Raw genomic sequence first — 21071 nt, 5'->3', positions numbered from 1 at the left:
ACAGTTTACAGCATTCTGCACAAATGCTCGCACACACACAACAGGCAACTTGCCTTCACTCTTCTCTACTTTTTGCTGTCCCTTTGTCCTGACTTTCCGTCACGCTGCCATAACGCAAGCGATTCAACAATTTCCACTCATTGCGCTCAGTCAATTGCCAACCATATTTCAATTTTATTTTATTATCGCAATACACGACAGAGCCGACAAACCGACAGCAGACAGACGGACAGACGGACGGATGACGATAGATACATCGACACACCGACAGAGATGTATCGAAAGGATACAGATACAAGGCCCGCTCCTCGCATCCTTTGACTTCATATTGTATTAAAGTCTGCCCCAGCACAATCCTTCTCTCTCTCTCTCTCTCTCTCTCTTTCTGTTTTCTGTGCTGGCTTTTTAGCCAAAAAAGTTATTGATAGTTATGGCACGCCCACACGCACAGCCCACAATCTCTGCCTCCTTCTGCCTCTCTCTTAGCTTTTCGCTTGTGCAAACATTTTGATTTGACCGTAACTCGCTCTGTCTCTCTCTCTCTTTCGCTTTTCTGACCACTATTGCTATTTCTCTCGCTTTGGTTGTCTCTGCATGCAATACAAGAATTTTGCATAATTTATTAGGAATATTTAATAAAAAATACCACAAGGCAAACACTGAGAGGCTGAAAAGGGAATTGCGGTTGAATGCGAAGAGAGAACAACTGAAAGAGGGGGAGGATGGGATAGGAGGGGTAGGGGGAAGCTTGCTCACTCGCCATTCCAAATGGCAGCCGCTTGGCAAACTTTACGCTTCGTTAGCTTCTGTTCGCTGTACTCCCGCTCTCTTTCTCTCTGTTCTTCCCCTCTTCTCTTTCTCTCTCTCCTCTTTTGTGCCTTTCGTGTGCAGCAAAATGCGTTGAGCTACATTTATGCTTTGTTTTTTTCCCCCATTTACCCACACACACACACACACACAGACGCAATTTACTTGCATTTGCAATGTAGATTCATTTTTGTGAATTTATGGTGGAAAAACTCACACGACAACTTTGATAGCGGGAGGAGAGCAGAGAGAGGAGAGGGGGGGCAGACAATGAAACGCTGAGTCCTGATTTCTATACTCTTATATGTGCCTCATGCATTCAAGTTCTTATGACTTGTCTATATATATTTATTATTTCTTTTACTTGCCAACTATGTTATGAGGCTATGATTATTCACACCGAGTCTCGAGACCGCATTTCACATTTAAAAATGATTCTGCTGCAATTGAAACTCGGTTGACAACCTGAGTCAGCTTTAAATTTAATTAATTTCTTGAATTGAAGTTTAGTTATGAATTTGGTTTAAATCAAATTATATTTGCGAGCATTTAAAGGGGAAATTGTATTTATCTGTCAGACATTTCTCACATTAAACAAACATTTTCTTTACGTTGTCTCTAAGCATTAATTAAAAACTCTTCTGTTTCATATTTGAGAAGTGACTGGAAAAGAAATGACAAGTTAGGCTACTTTTGCATAAGTGACAATAAAAATATATCTTAAATACAACACGAAATATTTCAATTGAATATAGATGACAATTTATGTCGGAATATTGCAATAAACATTTGATGAACAACTTATTTTTGGAGAATACAAGTATATTAAGAAGAGATGAACGAACAGAGTACTAAGATTTTTACTATAATTTGATGAAGAACTTTTTTTAAATGAAATGTTCAAAAAAAGAAATAGTTTGAAGACATTGAATATATTGTATGCAACATTTGACTTTAGTACAATTTGCTTTAACATTTATTTTCGTATTATCAAACGGCTTCAACATGGTGAATGAACCCACCAACAAAACAAGACTAAGATTTTTAGCATGCATAAGTTGGAACTGAAGAAACAGACCTTCGAAGTTAGAGTATGGAACTTGCTTTACAGTTTTGATGATCACTGTATATAAAAATTTAACCGAGTATTTTTGTAAATTCCGCAGGAATTGAATGTTAAGTTTAACATAAGAAAATTAAGAAAATACTTGTAAATTGAGAAGAACAAAATAAGCAGTTATAAGCAGATTTATATCGAGTTTCAGTAGTTATTGAATTAACAAATATCTCAAGGTACTCAAAAGTTGCTCATCATTAAGTTGAAAGACATTTCCGAAAGATAATTCCATATATGAAATGATCTTTTATTTAGTGTACTTTATTTTTGGTTTAGATTGCTTCATTGTCAACTTTATTTTTGTATATAAAGAAACGATCATTGAAGATATAACTATCATTATCTTCAATGATAAAGGCATAACTATCATTATCTTCAATGATCACTTCTTTATCACCAAAATAAGTGTTCTCAATAATAAATCTATCCACATTTGTAGTGTATTTCTACTTCGGATTGGCCTTAACTATCTCCCACATTGTTTCATTTTCTTATTGTGTTCGCTGATGCTGACGCTGATAGGCGTCGCTTTCGTTTCGTTTTGATGTTGCCGCAAAAGGTGTGTGTGCGTGTGTTGATTGTCTGTGTATCGATTGTGTGTGTGTGTGACTGTGTGTAAGCCTTTTAACATAAATCATTGGCACACACACAGAGAGAGAGAGAAACACTCGACACAGTCAGTTAGTGAGGGATCCTTTGGCATTGATTTGATTTGAAATAGTTGAAGCATAAACTGACAGCTGAAATATCGTTTTACACGACGATGCTATGCGATGCGATGGCAAACGAGCGACAACGTTGCGTCTGATTAGTCAGTCAGTCAGAATTGCTACATGCAGCATGCTGCCACTTGCTGCAACTCCCCCTCAGTTCCTGCCCCCTCCCTCTGCTCTTTTGAGTGACATCATTCCGCTTTACACGCACTGTGAACTTGACATTTTCGCGTGTTTCGTTTGCATTTCCCATTTACACATTTCGCATCTCGAAATGCGAATTTGCCATGCAATTCAATTTTCGAATGACATCCGACGTCGCTCCCCTCATTACTCACGTATTGAGCAGAGAGAGAGAGAGAGAGAGACAGTGAGAGTGAGAGTAAGAGAGCAATAGTCTTTTAACCCGCAGAAGTTTTAATTTCATTTGCTTGCATTTGTTATCTTATCGCATATTTTGTAATTTCAAATGTTGTACTTTGTCTTCAGTCCTTCCCACACACCAACAACAATCCCTTAATGGCCATCCTTTGGGGGAACGGGGGGTCAACAATGGGTTAAGTGCCCGCAGGCTCAGGCGCTCGTGACTCGTGTGCCGCATTCATTAACCCCCCCTTGGGGGCACAAACGCTCTCTTCGGAGCTCGTTTGCCATTATCCTGGCACGTCCTGGCACAACAACAACAACAACATCGCTTAAAGCCTTTGCTGCTTTGCGTATTAAAGACACGTCCCCTCGGATCTCTGCCTCGCCTCCATTGATAATGGCATTTTAAATGCTGAGAAAAAATTGCATTGCCTACTTTGGTCTTCCTCTTGTCACTTCTTCTTTTGGCAGCTGCTTAGTTTTACAAATTGGACAAGCCACAACAAAAGAGGCAAGAGGCAAGAGAACAACAACAAGGAGTAGCCAAATCGAAAAAAATTGCTTCGAAATTCTAATCTTTTGCTTTACGCTTGAATACATCACACACACATTCACACATATACACACAGGCTTATTCATAGTGTGTTGGTTGAGGGTCGTTTGATTTTTCATAGAATGCCATAGACGTATAAAATATAAACAGTGCGAAAAAAATATGAAAATAAAAGGAGAAAAAAGCTAAAGCCAAAGCTAAAACGAAACTGAAACCAAAACCGAAACCATATCCAAAAACTTACACACACATGCGTGTGTGATTTGTATGTGTGTGTGTGTGTGCTTAGACACGTGTAAAGCCAAAATATTTTGCAAGTCAATATATCAAAAAAATATTTGGCGCGTTTGCTGAATGCAAAGATGAATGAGCAGCGGAGTGAAATTCGTTTGGCAAAGAGACAGCGACAGTGCGATAGAGATGGAAAGAGAGTGAGAGAAAGAGATACAGAAAGAGAGGTCATGGCTGTGGGAAGTGTCAGGCAAAAGGCTGAAAGGGAATATGGAATAGTATAAACTCAATGCTGGCAACACAAACAAAAGCAGCGCACAAACACAAAACACACAAAGAGTGCTACAAAAACAAAGCAAAGACAAGCGCGAAAGGATGATCAGGACTAGTAAATACTCTACTAAATAAATATATAATAACTTTAAAGACTGGTTGATTGACAGACTGATGAACTATCAATGTACAACCCAAAGAGGTAGAAGCTAGGAGGCTGAAATTTGAACTCGATATAGTTGACAATATTTAACAGTGTAATAAGGTTGGGTTTCTTCCCTGTCCAACTATTTTCTATTGCACATTCAAGTAAAATGTAAAGTCTTTGCTCTTTGTACTAAACTATGTGATATAGTAATGCAGGACTTGTAAATATGTACTCTATTAAATAAATATTATATATAATATCTTTTAATGAAAGACTATCAATGACTATCAATTAACAGTTCAAAAAGGTAGGAGCAAGGAGGCTGAAACTTGTATTCAATATATATATAATAATATATATAGTTTACACAATTTAATAGTGCAATAAGTGTGGGATTTTTTCCTCTCCAACTATTTTCTCTAGCGTATTCAAATACAATGGAATGTCTCTGCTCTTTGTACTAAGGAAGATAAAATAGTAACGTAATAATAGCTGAACAATTTAACTAAAATCTAAATCAAATTATGGGGTAGCCCAATTACTTTAAGTTCTTCAGTCTAATTCATAATTCGCCTAATATGAATTATATCCAAAATTTGTATTCAAGTAATATAATAATGTTGCAAAAGTGTTCCACATTCGTGTCTAATCAACCCCTTAGTCAACTTTGCGGGGCATAATCGAAAGCAAGTTTGTTGCCTCGAAACAGGAAATACAGCTAAAGTATTATAAAGTTTCACATGTATGTGGAATTCATCTGACTTTATCTATGCTTTGTCTCTTTCTCCCACTCACTCACACAGTCTCGTGTTGTGTTTGCTTTATGTATGCTGTATGCTGCATTTTGTTTAAAACAAATGAATTTGCCGCCGAGGCAAACTAACAAACATTAATCAAAAGTTGCCGTCCGGTCTGCAGGTTTTGCCCTTTAACGGCTGTTGCGACTTTCGCTGTGGCCAAAAAGGGAGATAGACAAAACCAGAGAGAAAGAGACAGAAGAGAGAGAAACAGAGAGAAAAGGAGAGTGTTGCTGGTTGGCTGGTCAGCTGGTGGCGTTTATTAAAGTGCCGCATCATGACGGCGCAGATTTTGGAGCATTTTGATACTAGAATGGTGGGAAGAAGAAGGTCAAAGGTTGCCTTCAGCCTAGCAGCTGTTGGCTGAAATTAGGCCAGCCTAAAATACCATGAGAATTGCAAATGTGTGCAGAATTGTTAGAGCGTGACTGACGGGAATTTGAATTGACCTTTGACCCACACACACACACAGAAAACTAGCGTCAAGTTTAGAGCCCAGGTGAGTCAAGGCAACCCATTAATAAGAGCAAAATCCAAGAATGAGCACAAAAAGAAGCTTCTTCTCCTCCGCTTAACATCACGAATTGCACTTTCTATCTTGCTTTCTGCATTTCTCTCTGGAATTGTGGCTAACAGACGGATTGTCATTGCGGACCAAAATTTGTTTAAGTGAATTGAAGCCATAAATATTTGATGTGCTGTCAGTTGGTCAAATAAAATAGCCACAGAAACGAATTTAAAATTATTGGCTAGCCAAATGCAATGTAAGCTAAGTGAAATGCCCTAACTTGATTAATTACATTTTATAATTGAGAAAAATATGTAGAATATAAATATTAAATGTGGCTTAAAAGTGAAATAAATATGTTCAAAATGTAGAGAGCGAATTCTGTGTTTAGAAATTATATATGAAATTGATTTTAAAAGTAATGAAAAAACAAAAATTAGGTCTTGAGAATTGATTGATATTGAATGTAAAATAAAGTATGCATTCTTTCAAAAGTAATTAAAAAAGTATAGGAAAGTCTTAAGAATTAAATGACATTGAAAATAAAATAAAGAATACATACTTTGAAATGTAACTAAAATGAAATAAATATCTAATATCTCAAACTTCTTCAACGTACATATCTCTGAATATATGTTTTGTCTATTCGAGATTTCATATTTTATATGATATCAAAGTTTATAATATAAAAAAAGAAAATTGAAAGATCTGAAATTCATTCTAACTAGTTAAAGCATTCAATAAAAAGTAGCTTCAATTCCCTACTCAATTTATTTAACTGCAGCATAAGAAAACTCCAAAGACCAAGACCTTATCAACATCCCTTCAATAATAATTGAAATATTAAATATTAAACAAATTTGAATGAAAGTAAACGTGCGTATAACCTAAAGCCAACAGTGCATAGTTCACATTATGATAATGTCATTTATGGGGACTGAAAGTGAATGGAAAATAATGCAAGTGAAATGCAATTTATTTTATTGGGGTAACACATTTGCAGGGAAAACGATCTCAGCAATGCTCGCAGCTGAGAAGTACCAGCATTTAAGCTCGTCTGTTTAATCAGTTGGTTTGAATTGCATTTCACTCTCTTGTATGCCTTGCATTGCCATGCATATTTAAAAGGACACACACGGACATGCTGGCAGCATTTGATTGTCCTGATTTTGGTTTTGCTCCTGTTGCTGTCAAGCTTTTTACGAGCCTCACTTTATGTGTGAGTTTCTGTGTGTGTGTGTGTGTGTGTGTGTGTGTGTGTGGCACGTGTAATGTGAAAATTGTCCTTGACTTTGCGTACGTGCAGCGTGCTGCCTTCACCCCTTTACGAGTTTGTTTAATTGCTCTCACAGAGAGCGAGCGAAAAAGGGAGAAGTGGAAAGTGGCAGCTGGGGGGAGCGCAAAGTCCTAATGAATGCAAATGAATGGCAGTTACAACAGCAAAAGCAACAGCAACTACGCTAGCACTAAAAATATTTATTATGCACCAAAAAGAAAAAATACAACACAAAAAATTAAATTTCATTACACACACGTATTCACATGTGTGCGAGTGTGTGTGTGTGTGCTTTTTGTGCTTTGTTTGTTTGCACATTTAATTTAAATATTTAATTAAAATTTCGAGCGCGGATTGATTCAGACAATTAAAAATAGCACGCGCGCGCATCAAGCAGAAAAAGGAGACGACAGAGGGGAGTGAAGAGAGGGGGTTAAAGGGGGCCACATTGATTGGCAAAGGTAGAAAAGAGAGAGAGAGAGAGAAAGGGGAGTAGGGGAGAAACAAACTTGTTACCTTGCATTGTTTATCTGTTTGATTATTTCAGTTTTTGCTTATGAAAAATAAATTGAACAAATTTGTCGCGTTCAACTGTTGCAGTTGTTTTTGTTGTTGCTGTTGTTGTGCTATGTAAATTTGCACGAGAAATTAAATCAAATACACACTGTGGTGTGTGTAAGAGTGTGTGGTGTGTGTGTAGCATTTGTTTGGCTATAATCATAATTAAAAATTGCTAGATTTGCCTGCGGCGCGGCGGCATGTAAAAATTAAAGCCAACAACACAACAACAACAGCGCCATACAAAGCACCTTGTGGTTGGGGCCATGTGTGTGTATAGTGTGTGTGTGTGGGTGTATTTACTATGCTTGTGTGTGTGCGGCTTTCGACTCTGTTTGCATTTGTTGCGAGCGGCAGCGTCGCTTTTGTTTTATTTGTATTGTTCGGCTTCTGTTGCAGCTCTCTCTCTCTCTTTCACTCAGTCCTTCTCTCTCTCTCTCTCTTTCACTCTCGCTTTCTCTGGCCGCTCTGCTTCTTTAGCTTTGCCGTTGTTTACGCTTCGGCTTTTATCCGTACAAATTGTTTACTCTTTTTAGTGGCTTTTATGATGCGCCTCGCAGCAAATCCTTCAATTCCCTTTGAATCGACAGCTGGGCAACTTTTGTGTTCTCTCTAGACTCAAGAGTCGAATCGGTTCCTTAGACTCGTCGCATTTCATGCTCGATAAAACAAGTAATCAGCAAATTAATTGCGAACAACGTTTATTACAATTTTCACATGCAAAATCATTCCACTTTTCATTCCAAATGGAAATGGACAAACAATGCACTTTTTTTTATACCCGCTACCCATAGGGTAGAAGGGTATTATAACTTTGTGCCGGCAGGAAGTGTATGTAACAGGTAGAAGGAGGCATCTCCGACCCTATAAAGTATATATATTCTTGATCAGCATCAACAGCCGAGACGATATAGCCATGTCCGTCTGTCCGTCCGTCCATGTGAAACACTGGATCTCAGAGACTATAAGAGATAGAGCTATAATTTTTTTCGACAGCATTTGTTATGTCGAATATGGTTTTGAATGTGGTACTATATCGATATACCAAATACACCATTTGGTATATTTTTTTAGTATTTTTGTAGTATTTTCGGTATATTTTGAAAATGATACCGCAATATTTTGCCTTTATTAAAAATGGGTAGCGGGTATCTCACAGTCGAGCACACTCGACTGTAACTTTCTTACTTGTTTTTGCTTATTTTCATGGGCAACAGCAAAAGCACTTAACGTTCGCATAATGGCAAGCCATATCACACCATTTCACACCTACTTTGCTTAACCACAAACACACACAAACACTCACACACATTCGCAGCTATTACACTTAATGCGCCTGCTGAGCCGAGAGTCGAGAAAAATGCATTTCATTTGGCTCACTGCTAATGCAACAGCAACTGCAACTGCAGCTCAAGCTCAAGCTCAAGATGATGCGATTGCGATTGGAATTGAGCATTGGCAATGGGATTGCCAAGCTGCATGTAGAGCACAGTTATGTGGTTAACTGAATGCAAAAAAAAAAACAAGCACAGGAGCAAAACGATTTGCTTTGCCTCTTTGGCTTTTAGCGTTTAGCAAGAGTAACAAAACAAAACCAAGCACAGAAAAAAGTAGCAAAGCTCTTTAGTGCTGATGCTGATGCCCGATATGTTTGTGTGTGGTTAGGGCCAAGTCCTGATTTACAGCCAGGACCTAGCTTGACCTTTGCACAAGGCACGAGGCATCAGGCAAACACCAGAGAACAAAAGTGGAACACATGGACAACAGTTGCCTGTATCTACTCCCGCTTCTCCTTCTCCTGCTACTGTTGAAAGTGTTTTTAACTTTTGCAAGTTGTCTTTGCAATTTCTGATCTACTGACCTCAATATCCAGTCAGCCCTATATATACTATACTATAGAATATATAAAGAGAGAGAGAGAGAGAGAGGAAGAGGGATGCCTACATATTTGATGACCAAATGCTTTTCAATAACAGCCATGCAACAACAACAACGTGAACACATGCCACACACACACAAGAGGCAACAACAATGGCAGCAAGGCTATAAAACTGTAAAAGTGAACACTATGCCATAGCGGGTGATATATATGCATGTGAGTCCATATATATATATAATATATATATGTGTGTGTATGTGTAGTATAGCTGGCCAGGTGTGCGCCACTTTTGTGCCTGAGCTGAGCAAAAAGGTATTACAAATATTGCTATAGATTGGCTTGTGCATGCATCAACAGGGCACACCCCACAGTGAAGCCTGCCTACGAGCAACTGTCATACATACTGTCATGTTGGGTAAGGGCTTAAAGCAAAAGAGAAATTAAATTAAAGTTTAAAGAAGGTGAAATATAAAATAGAATATTTGTATAACTTTAGGGCAGATTTTAAATAAAATAATATAATAATATATAATATGAAAGGAATGAAATAAAATGGTAGAAAATAAGGTGAAAAAAATAAAAGAAAAGAAAATAAAGAAAAAGGTAACTAAATATATAATATTTGTTAAACCTTTGAAAATTAAGCTCTGGCTTTTTCAAAGTATTTTTGCGGTACTCATCACATAATTTGTAATATTTCATATTTGATATAACAATAAATCAAATGGCTTTAATACCTTTTGCTTTTCAGATAATACAAATTATATAATAAGTGCCTCAAGGCACTATTGGGTTTTAGAGGTTTAAAATTACATAAAAACAAATAAAATTAAAAAAGCTGAAAAAATATATGAAAAACAAATAATGTAAAGTAAAATTAAACGAAATAAAATTAAATAATATAAACTAGAATCATATGAAATAAATGAAATACGACCAAATAAAAGAGACCATAATAAAATGCTAATCAAATTCCTAAAATAAAATGAAACTAAACTCACTTTTAGAAGCTTCACTGTGAAGAACAAGTTTAATGCATTCCCTTTTAAATACTCCACGTAGCTCGCTTTGTTATGCTGCATAAATAGGCATTGTTGAAGCCTTGAAATTGATGCCAAACTAATGCCATTAAATATATTGCACACATCCCATCCACTGTCACTTTCTGGCTTTTATATTTCATGGACTTAGTTCTTGTCGCGATATGTTTTAGCTTTATCCCTCGTCGATTGTCGCTGTAAAATCCATAAAATAGCCAGTTATTATAAATTGCTTTTGTGGCCAATGCAAACAACTTTCGCTCTACTCGATTTTTTATGTGTTTTTTGTTATGCAAATGTCTGCGTTTTGCATGAGTTCTTTGCAAATGTTTGCATATTTATTAAAAAATAACAAAGATTTTGTTATAATCCGTTGCATTTAATTGACTGCAACCTAACATAAAAATAAATTAAAATATCGATAACGAATGCAACGCAAAAAAAAAAATGTGGAGCAGATGTAATTCGCTGGGGAAAATAACAATCCATTGAAATGTATTGTGTGGCATATTTATTTGCATTCCCTGATCCGCGACAATTTTAATTATGAGTGTCATGCCACGTGTATTTACATTTAATATTGCGATTACTCAAATATTATTCGTATGGGTTTGTTTTCCTCGTTTTTACTTCAAACAGAGCAATGCAGAGCAATGGGAAACGAATGTGAAAACGAAACTCGACACGTGAAAAATAACTGAATGAAAATAAATGTGGAAACATTCTTTTCTTGTTATTCATTTTTGAATATTCTCAATTCCTGTGCTTAATAATTTAAAATATATACAACATGGATTCAACTTATGCGCATATTTATCTTTCTCTCCCCTCCAAAAAAAAAGGAGTACATTCCATTATGAGAATTCGATTCGATTGCTATTCAATTCCCTCACGTATTTGCATATCTATTTGTGATTAATTCATTAAACAATTGTTAAAAATACATCAAGGTAAATACGTGCAACTGACAACTATGTTTTCATACCTGATATAATGGAAAAGAAGGGTATTATAAGGCAGAAGGAGGCATCTTCGGCCCAATAAAAATTGTCTAAGTTATTTAATAATAACTTAAGAATACTTTTGTATGGCAAATGGTTGACAATTTGGTATATTTTGAGCTCTATTGTATATTTCGAATGTAGTACTTTATCGATATATCAAATCGGTTTATTTCATTTTTGTTCCATCAATATACCGAATTTGGCCTTCGATATGTTTTAGAATTTTTGAAGTATATTATTTGGTATATTTTATGGGTAACGAGTATATCACAGTTGAGAACACTGAGCTGTAGCTTTCTTGCTTGTCTAACTTTCTTTTTGAGATAAGTATATAATGTGCTCTAAAAAGAACTCTCTCTCTTTAAATTGTGATATATTTTTCTGATCTAATAAGAAAGTTAAGACTGTTCTCATTTCGTTCGACATAGAAATCACAAGGTTTACTATTCGAAATGTTTCATCAACGTCTCGCTAATAAACAAAGATTTTCACATGGCTGATTATTGTCATTGAACTGAAAAGGGGACAGCGAAAGAGAGAAAGCGCGAATGCGAATTCAAAGTGTAAATGGAAAAGAAATCATGACAAGATTCTTGAGTAAACCTTCAAGCCACCCACTGCAGCAGCAGCAGCATCCATCATATAGTTTAGCTTCAAAGTTTCCCGAAGCAATCAACTAAGAAGGAGGAAGACGCAATGTTGCAGCATCGAGAGCTGATGCTCTGTTGCAATTGGAAAAGTCAACGGCTGCTTTCAATGCCAGCGGCAACATTGTCGTCCCCTTAAATACGCGAAGGCGAAAGGGAAATTGAAAACAGCTGCCAGGTGAGCCAAGGAAATGCAATCAGCCAGCTGCTTTCAGCCTCAGCTTCTGTCTCCATCTCTGCGCTGTTGTCTTTGCTAGATTTTTACAAGATTTCAGCGAGATTTTCCAATTTCACTTGGCATGGCACAAATTACATCAGCGCTGCAAATGTTTACAATAATTAAATAGTTGCAAGCGCAGAAAATTAACAGAGTGCAGAGTGGACAATTAAAATCAGATGGAAAACATTTTAAAAGAATCTTAACTACAAAATGAACGTAAACAAAGTTCGCTAATAGCAGACAAAACAAGCAGAAAATAAATCTTAATTATACAACATTTTGTTTGACAAAGTTTAATTAAACTTTCAGCAAATATATTGAAAATTCTCCAAAAATCGTTTGCTCTTTTCAAGACACTCATAAATCACAAGTCTGTTTATTAATTTTGCCTCAAAACGTGTTTGCATAAAATGAAATACACTTTGAACTAAAAGCCTTTTTCTGCAGTTTCTATTGTGCTTTTGTGCCTCAAGGCTTTATCGTATTTATATTCTTATAAATATTTATAAAGCATTCGCAAGCATATTTAATATGCGGCTCAGCATCTGAGTGAATCGCATTTGATTTGCCAATTGTTTTATTTGCACAAATACTTTGTGTAACTTTGCATATTGCAAATATTTGTGCACTGCACAGAACTGAAATAAATTTCGAGTCTCCTCGACTCCAGTTGAAGTGAGCCAATCAGCCGTAAAGAGGCGCCATTCCTTTGCCGCCTTTGGGGAAAACCCTTTTGGGGGATTCCGAGAGGGATTCAAAGTGCAAATCGAGTCAACGTGGTGGAAAACAGCGAGCTAAAGAATCGCGAGACGAGAATCTATTATATTATTATTGAGCTTTTATGCGAGAGCGCGCGCGTTGAAAGCATCGAAAGTTGCAAATCCTTGGCATACAGCGAAATGCATTTAGCTCTAATAGAATAGAAGAAGCAACCCGAGAAGCAACTCGAGAAGCAGAAGCAGAAGCAGACGAAACCCGGAGGCAAGCTTTCGGTTAATGCAACAAAATGTTGACGTCAAATGGATTTTTATAGCTCGCGCGCGTTGCTGCGAGGCAACGTAAGCAAATCAAATTTCCGGTTGCCTTAAAGCTCAGTCAGAGTTTAGCCACTTTGGCAGCTCATCTGAAATCCTTTTAAGTGCCGCATGCTCTCGCTCGCTGGCATTAAAGTTGCAGTTGCCCAGTTGCCATGGCCAACCTGAACAATTAGCAGCTCAAAACGAAGCGCGCTTCAATTTTCCTGATTTCCCCTGTTCTGGACCTGGAATCGAGCATCGAGAACATCCTGCAAAACTTTGACTAAATAATCAATAACTGTCACACCATCTAAGTGATGGTTGCTGCCCAAACTGTGCCTCCCTTTCACGCTCTGTGTCTCTCTCTCTCTCGCTCTTGCCTTGGCAAAAAGTTTTTGTGTCCAAAACACTCGACAAATAAATAAACTGATGCCATGCGTTGTTTTCATTTGTTTTGATTGGCGCTTTGCAGCAGAGGAAAACAGAAACAGAGAAAGTGAAATTGCCATTCATTGTCTATGCATCGAATCGAATATAACTCAATCAATATTTGAATGAATAATCAATTGCGACACTCACGGCAACTGCAATTAACACAGACAGCCAAAACTTTGCCCGATAAACGAATTTGATAGTTGATAAATACGAGTTTTTTTTTTTCTTTTTTGCTCAAGGTTGATATTCGCAATTTATATTTCAATAAGCGTCACTCTTAAAGCGAAGAAGTTAAAAACTCTAAGTTTATACTATAAATTTGTTTGCGGCAGCTGCAAATTGAATTTGAGTCTGACATAAATAAAATTGTCTTGCAAATAAAATTCAAATGCATGTTGATTTTTTGCTGACATAAATCAGAGCAAATGCATTTCAAACTAATTGGAAAAAATATCTAAAACTTCAACTAGATAGATATTTTGCTATTACGTTACGCAATTGCGTATCGAATCACACTTATGATAATTGTTATGCATTTCCATGTTGTCAGATACAATCGCAACTTCATTGTCAACCAATTGAAAGCTCATCGAGAGAGGAGAAACCATAAAAGTAATAGGAAATTTGATAAGCGATTTGAGTTAAAGTGAACCCATAATTTAATATGAATGCGATTGTATTCGCTGTCGTGGCACACGCACCCCTCATACCCCCGTACCTCTCATTCCTCTTGCTTCTTTCCTCCTGGGATACCTTGCGGCATTTGCTTATCTACGGCTTTGACTTGGCTTGGGTGACGCCCACGCAACCGCCTTCTGTTGCTTTTCATTTTTGTGGGCTGACATTTTATTGCCGCAGCTGCCGCACACACACACACACGAAGGTTTCTTGTTATAGGCATATTCTATTCACATGTTTTGAGCTAATTTAATATTGTGCTTTGTATGATTTTCACATATTATCAGCAAGTTTTATTGCGGCAATTGAACACGTTTGTCAGTTGCTCTTGAGAGTCAAGCAAGTAAGAAAGACACAGCTGAGTGTACTCGGCTGTGAGATACCTGTTACCCATTTTTTAATGAAAACGAAAGAGTGCGGTATTCATTTAAAAATATACCAAATTAATATACCAAAAATACTAAAAACATACCAAAGGCTATTCGACTGTGAGATATTTGCTACCCTTTTTGAAATATCAAAATAGTGTGGTATTAATTTTAAAATATACCAAATGAGCATACCGCAAAAATACTGAAAATATACCAAAGGCTATTGTACTGTGAAATATTCGCTACCCTTTTTGATATATCAAAATAGTGCGGTATTAAATTTAAAATATACCAAATGAATATACCGCAAATATACTAATAATATACCAAATGATATTCGCCTGTGAGATACTCACATTCCATTTTGAATAGCAGCAAAACAGTGCGGTATTAAATTTAAAATATACCAAAACATTATATACCAAAAAAATACTACAATTATAACAAATGCTATTTTTGGTATATTTTTGCAGAACATTCAAAATATACCGTAGAGTGTAAAGTATACTAAATTGTCAGTCTAAGCGGGGTCAGAAGTGGGCGTGGTACAAATTTAAAGCAAGAATATACATACATACATACATACATACTTAATACATAGAGACTCCTCCTTCTGCACAAGTTTATAATACCCTTCTTCCACTATGAGTAGCAGGTATAAGAAGCAAAAAGAAGAATGGCACGAAGGCAGCTTCTCGACGTTTCGTCTTGTTGTTGTCTCCTGTCGTAAAATTGAAGCACCCACAGTATTTTCGATATTTATGCTTAGAAATTGTAAACGTATGTGACTGTGTGTGTGTGTGTCTCTGTGTGTGTGTGTGTAACTGTTTATGCGGGCAGCCGAAAGCATTTTGTGCATGTGGTCGCCTTTGTTTCGTCGGGTTGTTTACTTTTATTAGCTTTCGTATTATTGGTTATTGCGGCCCCAACGACGATAGACGATAGATAGATGGATAGACAGATAGCTCCTTGAATGGACAGCCCAAGACTGAATAGGAAAAGCAACGGCATTTAGCCCGAAAGGTAGTCGATGGTCCTTCGTCCTCGATGGATGATATAATTTAACTTTTATTTGCAACATTTATAGCTCAATAAGATACACACACGCACAGACTCCGACTCCGACTCCAACTCCAACTTCTCTCTCTCTGAGTCTGTCCCTTCGCATAACTGCGGGGCTGTTTAATTTATCCGCCAATTGAGTCGAGCTGAATATTGAGCAGCACTTAAGCACACTTTTTATGGTCTTGTTCGAAAGATAAACGTTATTTTAATAGCCACAACGAATGGCCAAAAACTTTGTCACAATGTCAGACCATAAATTGTAAATATACCACGCAGAACCGTATATATATATTTATATATAAATGAAAAATTCGAAATGGGAAATGAAAAAAGCATATTCATGTCGAGATTTTTGCGAGTTGTGCAAGGCTCTCAAGTGATTTACGATAATCAGCAAATGTCGTGCGCAACAATAACTTGTCCAAAACATTGAATTCAATATGCCTATCGATTGGCTTGACCTCCTTAAGCTATAAATACGACACACAAATTGTTGCCAGGCAGTTGTCCGTCCGTCCGTCCGATTGCTTCATCAATTATTTCGCTTGGCAAAAGCAAAATTGCCCAGTCAAGAGCTCCTCCTCACTTCGTATTTTTATGTAGTGTATGCTGATTACGTATACGCCACGTTTAACATTTAATCACAATGCCGCAGCGAAAGTCAACAACAAATGCCAATAGAATTGTTGTTCTCCTTGTTGTTGTTGTTGTTGCTGTTGTTGCTGCTGTTGACAAAAAGCCCAAAGCAACAAGAGAGCCGAGTGCACTTCAGAAATGAGAGCGAAGGGGTTGCGCAAAAGGGATGCAGGATAAACAATATGCAATAGGCAAATACTGACTGCAAGTGCAAGCATGAGTCATAAAAAAACTGAGCCTAGTTACCGCAGTAACTGACCACAAGAGGAAGAAGGAAAGTCGGCTTAACCCTCGACATAATCCTCAGGTTTTGCGCCCCTTGAGAAATAACGCTTAGCTGTTGTTTCATTTTGTTTCCCCTCCGCACTCGCTTCCCCCTTGATTTTTATGGCATTTTGTTTGCTTTCTTTACAGTATTTTTTTCTACCGCTCTCTTTTTTTTTGCCTTTTTCGCTGGCCAGCGAGGAAAGTCTATTATGCTTACGAAAATTGCTTTACAGCAGCAGCAGCTAGAAACAATGCGGCAAAGGTTACACAGCATAAAAGAAATACACACAAAAATGAATAATGACAGTGAACAGTGGACAGTGAACAGTGAAACGGCGAACTCAGCAGATGAGTAAAGAAGGGAAAGAGAGAGAGAGGAACTCGGGTTGGGTAGATTACTTTTCGCTAAGGACTTGGGCCAAGGGAATTCTCTATCAAAGTCTCAGCTGCGGCTGCAGCTACTGAAAATATTTACCCAGGCCGCCCGAAAAAACACAGAGAGAAAAGGAGGGGCGGCGTCAAAAAGTCCAGTTAAAATAATTTGCGCATAATGAAGCCGGAAGTGTGAACGCAAAAACAAGAAAAGTACAAGGAAAAGGAACTTCATTATCAGTGGCCAAGCAGCAGCAGCAGCAGAGCAGCATCAAAAGAAAATTACACAAAATCTCAGCCAGGATTTTCTAATTAAAGTTTCAACGGCGTCGGCGCCAAAGTGAAATTAATGGCGTTGCCATTTTTGCCAGCATTTATTGTAGCTTTTGTTGCGCTCGTCTTTTGCTTTTTGTTCTGCTTCCTTTTTGTTACTCCTCGTTTCTGTTTTTTTGTTCTCACTTTATGAAGTCAACATCGACTCGTCGGGCACTTAATCTGACTGCGGCACAGTCCAAGTCGAAGTCGAAGTCGAAGTCTTTGCTTCAACTCATCGTCTCAGTCTCCGTCTCAGTCTTCGTCTCAATTTCGGTTCCATTTCCTGTTGCCCTGGCTGCCAAATGTGTGTAATTTATTTGCAATCAATGCGGCCTGAAAGGACATTATTTTTACATTAAAGCAGCGCAAGAGAAAAACTGCCAGAGTGAGAGATAGAAAGAAGAGTAAAAGTATGAGAAGAGAAGAGTTTGTTGTGCCAAAGCAAAGACAGCAAACATTTGGCAGCTGTCACTTAATACTTTGAATGCCCTATAACTAACACAACAACAGCTGCAAGGCATATTCGGAATGTGAGAACACATAAATGAATCAATATAGCGCACTCTACTAGTCGTATACTTGATGAGTTATTAAATAAAATCACATTTATTGCGTCGCCTGCTCAAATGGAGAATTCATTAGGCCAGCAGCTCAGCGTTTGTCTTCCAGACAGACAGACTGAGGGCATTGTGCTTTGAGTGAGTAAATCATTCAGAAAAAGAAAGAGAAAGAATAGAAAAAAGTTGCACGTATCGTGTGTCACAAGCATAAGCATAACAGGGGCAGCTTAAGCAATGGCAACTACAACTACAACTGCAGCTGAATGCGACGTGCCACTGGCAGTTGGCAAATAAAATTATTAACCTCGCTGCAATGCAACATAAATAGGATTAGTGTCTGCAGTAAATGCAGCAACAGCAGCAGCAGCAACAATGGCAACAAAAGCAGTCGCATTTTGCATTCTGCATGTTGCACACACTTCACTTCGGTGTCGTCATGCTCGCATATGATAAACGGTCGAAGCAAGCGACGACAATGCTGCCACCAGACACACACACACTCACACATGTGTTTTCCATTGTGCCACATATATATGCAACGTCCGTCCGTCTGTCTGCGGCACGCTCGACTGTTTGTTGTCTGTGGTGCACAAAAAATGCGGCTGAGTATTTTAGCAACATGCAAAAACTTCATTTTATGCGCCGGCGACGTCGCCAGTTGCTAGTTGGCAGTTGTGAGTTGCCAGTTTTGCCATTCGTCCAGTGTATTGACCCAAGTAACCCCCTCTTAACCATCCCCTTAAACCCCCTCTCAACACCCCTTTAAACACCCCTTTTCAACCACCGACTTGTCGCGGTTTTTGCAAAGCGTTTGTTTGCTTTGCGGCTTCCGGTTTTGTTGCGAATCCGTTTTACGGATAACTGCATAACCGCTTTAAAATATTTGTTGCCAGCTGCCATTAGCACACAACAACAGAGTTGCCACACTTGCCAAGCTTTAGCCACAACTAAAGTCTGCAGCACTGATTAAATAACCGAAGGCAACCTTATCGATAAACATCAAGTTAATAAATGCAGAGAGAGAAGACTTACCTGCTTGAAGATTGCTTATTAAGCTGCTCATTGAATCAAAGCTCCTGTTTTCCTTTTGCTTGTCAAACAAACTCGCAAAGCATTCATACGCCATGTTGTACGGCTGGCAAACTCAGCTCTGCAATAATATAAATAAGATAAGAGTTCTCATAAGGTAATTGCATCAGAAGGCTTTGAGAAAGAGCGAGAGAGGTCTTTGCCTTGCGCTTGAAATATTAAAGCGGAAATGTTAAAATGTTGTAATGTTGTGCATACGCCCCGTTGGCTGCATGCAAATTTTATATATTAACCGGCCTCGCAGTGGCTGGCTTTGCTTTCTGTTGCTGTTGCTTTGCTTACTCTACTTGCATGCTGCTCGTCCATAATTGCAACATGCCGCAAACACAAACCACGACTCGAAAGAAGAGGGAGAGAGACAGAGAAAAGAGAAGAGAACGAGAGAAACGAGGGCTGCCAGACAAGTCAAATAAAAGCCGCGGGCCACACGATAAAAAGCCGAGTGAACTCACAGTTTTCGAGAGGGGAACAAATTGAAGCGAGTGCCACTACATAGACATAGTCTCTGTCTCTGTCTCTGTCTACGTCTCTTTCTCTGTCGGTCTCTTTGCCTCATGTTCGTTGTCGCTCCACGTCGCGCAGCTCGTTTTGGGGCTCTTTGGTCTTGGTGTTGTTATGACTTAATGTCGCTGCACCAAGTGACAGTTATGATGGAAGTACACCGAGAACGGAGGGCTTATTAAAATGTCACAAACGCCAAGTTTATGGCAGCTGCATTACCCAGACATCGCAGTCTTACCACACCTCACCTCACCTGCCGAACAACAAACGAAGCGGGCTTCATTGTTGCCAGGAATGCAGCTGCTAATGCATAATATAGGTCAGCTATTTTCAATGCAGCCAACTTTTAGGAGAGCCATAAAAACGGGGTTCGCTAGCATATGTTGGCAACACAGTTGAGACCCGAGAGTTCGTTTTAAAACTCATTTATTATGCTTTAGAAAAGTATTTGAAAAGTGGCAAAATAAATTGATAATTAAATAACATCAAATTATACTTTTATAACTGCACTAAACAAGCTAAAAATCAATACAGAGCTAGTCTAGCACTAAATAAAAACAAACTATACTATTAAAACTGTATCAAATAAGCTAAAATGAACCAATAACTAACAAAATAGCTAATCAAATCCAATCCAATAAAAGGTAGTTAAATAAAAGCTACTTTTCTAAAAGAAAAACTTCTTTCTTAGCCACTTATTTAATGCTTTTATTACTAGCTTTGGTTATACTTTACTTTTAGAAGAGCATTAGAAAAGTTGCAAAAAAATTGATGATTAGTCTAGCACTTAGTCAAAGTAAGTGTATAGTATTAATACTGAATCAAACAAGCTCAAAAATCAATTGAGAATCGGACAAAAACTAGCTAAAAAGACAATAATATCGAATATAACAAAAAGCTGGTAATGAAATGCTATTACTGAGAAGGGGAAACTTCATTGTGGGTAATTTTTTCAATGCTTTTTTTAGCTATCATGACTTTGCACTTCACTTTGTTATAGCTTGTGAATGAGTGTTTATTTCAGAATTATTTCGATAGCTGAGGCTATTTTTAGATAAGCTTGGCACTGATTCAACACATTATTAATTATGAATGAATGAATTGTCACCACAAACTTGACTTTGTCCATGACTCAGCCTAACAAAAAAAAAAAGAGAAAATAGAACATTCATTCAACGAAAGTGTGAGTTAGGAAGGGGCTCGTTTTATGATTAATGTTCGATCCCACACAACTTGTTAAGTAAAAGTTTCATTCATAAATAGACTTCTAAAAAAAAGTGTATATAAAACTTTGAAGTAGAAAATTGTATAGCACAAAAATTAACTACGAAGAAGTATAAAAGCATTAAATATATAGTATGTACATATATTGCTAAATGTAGATACAAAATTGGGAGTCGACAATAAAACATAGAAAAAGAGTTGAATACATTTGTTAAATTATTGAACAAAATTAAGACAAGCAACAATCTAATAAATATTAATAGATTTTAATTCCTAGATTTCGTTTCCATAAGAAGCTAATCTAATTTATTAAGTATACGACTCGTTGGACTATTCTTTTATTCTATTCAATGTGGCAATTGTTGAACTAGTTTTACTTTGGAATACTGTAATAGGAAATATTAT

General features: G+C 37.5%; 1 protein-coding gene and 2 long non-coding RNA genes across 10 annotated transcripts in view; 2 read left to right on the top strand and 1 right to left on the bottom strand.

Moving 5' to 3' along the window:
- Positions 1-19007, bottom strand: part of LOC133841120 (uncharacterized) — a 42787-nt gene extending 23780 nt beyond the window's left edge. For all 6 annotated transcript variants that reach the window (XR_009894262.1, XR_009894267.1, XR_009894264.1 and 3 more), the window contains exon 1: positions 18885-19007. This is a non-coding gene — a long non-coding RNA (uncharacterized LOC133841120). The remainder of the gene's footprint in view (positions 1-18884) is intronic.
- LOC133841104 (uncharacterized) overlaps positions 1-21071 on the top strand; it is a 75065-nt gene that overhangs the window by 45523 nt on the left and 8471 nt on the right. The gene's annotated exons all lie outside the window — the stretch shown is intronic.
- LOC133841138 (uncharacterized) overlaps positions 1-21071 on the top strand; it is a 37040-nt gene that overhangs the window by 15583 nt on the left and 386 nt on the right. The window lies entirely within an intron of this gene.

The sequence above is a fragment of the Drosophila sulfurigaster genome, chromosome 2L (genome assembly GCF_023558435.1).
Source record: "Drosophila sulfurigaster albostrigata strain 15112-1811.04 chromosome 2L, ASM2355843v2, whole genome shotgun sequence".
Lineage (NCBI taxonomy): Eukaryota > Metazoa > Arthropoda > Insecta > Diptera > Drosophilidae > Drosophila > Drosophila sulfurigaster.
The sequence above is the reverse complement of the archived record's forward strand: the minus strand, read 5'-3'. Positions and strand labels throughout refer to the sequence as shown.